At 41.8% G+C, this 3,676-nt stretch overlaps 1 pseudogene; it reads right to left on the reverse strand.

Moving 5' to 3' along the window:
* Nucleotides 1–2,381: 2,381 nt before the first annotated feature.
* On the reverse strand, nt 2,382–3,161 carry LOC116551142 (annotated as a pseudogene).
* Between the last annotated feature and the right edge of the window lie 515 nt (nt 3,162–3,676).

A 3,676-nucleotide genomic window follows, 5' to 3' on the forward strand; every position in this document is an offset into this window, starting at 1 on the left:
TTGGCATCTTTAAAAAGGCTGAGCTCATAGATGACCAGCGTAGAATAGTGGTTACCAGAGGCTGGGGGAGGGTAGAAGGAAAAGCAAGTTGAAGAGACATTGGTCAAGGACTGCACAATTATAGGTAGATAAGAGGAATAAATTTTGGTGTTCTATAGCTTAGAAAGGTGACCATAGTTTAAAATATTGCATTATGTACTTCAAAATAGCAGTAAGAGAGGACTTTAAGTGATCTCAACACAAAGAAATAATAAATATTTTAGGTGATGGATATGCTAATAATCCTGATTTGATCATTACACTATGTATACATGCATTGAAATATTACACTGTATCCCACAAATATGTACAATGATTATGTGTCAAAACACAATAAAACTACAAAAAGAAAAGATACAGGCTTTAACTAATAATAACATATCAGTACTGATTCATTAATTGTGACAAATATACTAATATAAATTCTTAATAGCATGGGAAATTGAGTGTGTGCTAATAGCAACTCTCCCTATCTTCATAAACTTTCTATAAATCTAAAACTATTCTAAAATTAAAAAGTATATTTCAAAAAGTTTGTGGACCTGAAAGCAATGTAGTGTCCTGTGTTAAATCCTGAAAAAATCTGAAGAAATAATATACCTAATATTATACCTGCTTTAATTCTTTAATTTTGACAAACGTGTTATGGTTACGTAAATTGCTAACATTAGGGGAAGCATGGAAAAGACATAATTTTTTTTTACTACCATTGCTTCTTCTGTTACTCTATAATTATTCCAAAATAAAAAGTATATTAAGAAATATAAATGATCTTAAAAGTTATCCTTGCAAATACACATTTTTTTAGAAACACACACACACTCTCTCTCCCGCTTCCTCCCCCCATCCCGGTTCTACATGGTAGGTCTAGCCTAATCCTGTGAAGAATGAATCTGGTGTGTAAAGCATGTCCTGTGTCCTAGAATTAGATAACCCTCACCTAACCTTGGCTTCCTCTCTGGCTCAGCCTCTCCTAACCTCTCTGCACCACTTTTTCCTATTTAGACTAATTTCCAATCTTCCAGAAGGAGGCGATCACGTTATGGAGCAACCCAGTTAAAACTGAGTCTCCCATGAAACATTTTCAAGGTGGAGGGGGTTTCAGAGGACAATATGACAGAAAAGCCAACTGTCATTGGCAAAAATGACATAGGTCAATAGGCTGTACACACCAAGTAGTTACTCTCCAGGGTGATAAAAACAACAAAAAGTATTCCTGGCCAGGCGCGGTGGCTCACGCCTGTAATCCCAGCACTTTGGGAGGCCGAGGCGGGTGGATCACGAGGTCAAGAGATCGAGACCGTCCTGGTCAACACGGTGAAACCCCGTCTCTACTAAAAATACAAAAAATTAGCTGGGCATGGTGGCACGTGCCTGTAATCCCAGCTACTCAGGAGGCTGAGGCGGGACAATTGCCTGAACCCAGGAGGCGGAGGTTGCGGTGAGCTGAGATCGCGCCATTGCACTCCAGCCTGGGTAACGAGCGAAACTCCGTTTCAAAAAAAAAGTATTCCTGCTGTGCAGATGTGGAGCTTCTGCTGACTTATCCCTGAGATTGCTCATGTACCTGAGAATTCGGTGCAGGAACGAGGGCCTCAGATTGAAATATATAAAAATACAAAACAACATGTTTATATTAAGGGGAAAAATTAAAATGCACAAGATACATCATTTGTGCACAGCTAGTGTACAGCTGGCGTCCTGAAGAAAGTGGGACTCAAGGTGCAGTATCCAAGGGAGTGAGTAAAAAATCACATTGATCAGAGTAGGGTATGGGTGATCATAGGAGCAGCGGAACTGCAGCGATTTCCCCAGCCAAACTTTTTGCCTTCATCACAGTCCGTTGTTGGGGACAGTTCCCAGCGCCCTATCACAAGAGTGAATATGAGGACACAAGATGTGAAAACAAAACAAAACACTGCCTTACTCCTAAGAGACTTTCTCCCACAGAATGTAGTGGCTTAGGTCCACGAATCTGGTCCTATACCCAATCCTTTCAATCTAACATAGGAATTATTATTCTACCTTCATGTAAGGAAAATGACTTCCTTGCTCAGGCCATTTTCAAAAGCTGAGAATTCTGGGGATGGAAACTCAGATAAAACATAAATGTTCTAGGGTGATTTTCCCCCCAAAAGCCCTCACTTGTATTTGGACAGAGCATGGTTGGAGTTCCTATGCTTCACCTCTTTCCCTGATTAAGAGGGAAGAAGGTGTGATGCTGTGACCCAAGATACAAGGCAGTGCCAACTAACCTCAATTCATGCTATTCCCACCTTCTCCTCTGTGCCTGCTTCTTGAAAATTCCTGGTAACAAAAGATGAGCCTCCACCCACAGTGGCTCAATTCTGGGCTTCAGGGAGCAGGGCAGAGCGGTGTATATCTTTCTCTTCCTCCCCAAAGTAGGCTGGCTTCTCTATGAGCTAGGGGCTTGCTGGGCCTTCAGCAGACATGAGGCTATCATATGGCTGATGCTCTGCACAATGGCAATTCTTGGGCTGGAGTGGCAGCTTGCATTCCTTGGCATGATGGTCTAGACCTCCACCCTTATAGCACCTGCCTGCCTTCTTTTGATGTCTGCATATTCTTCCCCTTTGTCCACCTCTCATTTTCAATAAAGAACATCCCATTATGTCTGGTGACACAGATAGATTCCAGACCCTTGGCAGACTTCTTAAAGGTGAACTTTACTGCCTCAACCTCCTTCAGGCTCTGGAAGCCCTCCATGTGCAGCTTACTCTGGTGCACAGTGATGTCCCCTGGGGGCTCAAGTGCAACTCCAGAGCGTGTGGTCATGGACAGGAAGTTCAACCCAGTACACACCTTGAACGATTAACAGGTAGTTTTAACATTAGTATCCCTGTACTCATCTTTTGCTGTGAAGGAATGGATATATAAAGCAAGGACTAAAATCCTCAACATTTCAAAATTTGGGGGTTCCAGGGAGACCCACAAATGAAGGCTTCTTTGTGGTGCCTGAAGCTTGTGTTCTGCCCAGCTGCAGTGATGATTAGTAGTATCATGGCAGCTAAAGGAGTAAAAAGAGAGTTTCATTTGCTTGCTGTAAGATCACTGCAAACCTGCTTCACTGTGTTGAAATGGACACATGCAATAGCGCTCATTGGGTGGCGTGGGTTTGATACTGGGTTCTTGTCTCCCTAAATGCCACCCTCATTCTGGTTTTTGTATTTGTCTGGGCTTTGTAGGAAATCACTGAGTTGGTGATTGCCAGATGTCTTAGTTTGTGTAAATATAATGTGTTGGTCTTTCTCTATGTTCTTTTGGGGTTTATTGTTTATAAACTTTTTGTATTGACAGAAACATAGCCAAAGCATTCAAAGATGGTTCTGCCCCAAACAAAAACATCTGAGGCATTCATTCTGGGCGGCCCCTTCTTAAAGTTGGGATGTTGAACCATCCTTTCTTTTGTGTTCCCCATCTCCTTTTACCTATTGGACCACATCTGTTCTAAAACTGTGTCTCCTATTTTGCCCTCATTTCTGTCTCTCTCAAAAAGAAAACCTACACACCCACTTGCATACACATTTCATTTTTGGATGATCTCCACAACTCTTAAAACACATTATGCAAAAATCCTGAAGAAGATAGGAAACTTCCATCTCTTGTTCCCAAACTC

The sequence above is a fragment of the Sapajus apella genome, unplaced genomic scaffold (genome assembly GCF_009761245.1).
Source record: "Sapajus apella isolate SASKATOON/1434 unplaced genomic scaffold, GSC_monkey_1.0 scaffold9, whole genome shotgun sequence".
In the NCBI taxonomy this organism is placed as follows: domain Eukaryota; kingdom Metazoa; phylum Chordata; class Mammalia; order Primates; family Cebidae; genus Sapajus; species Sapajus apella.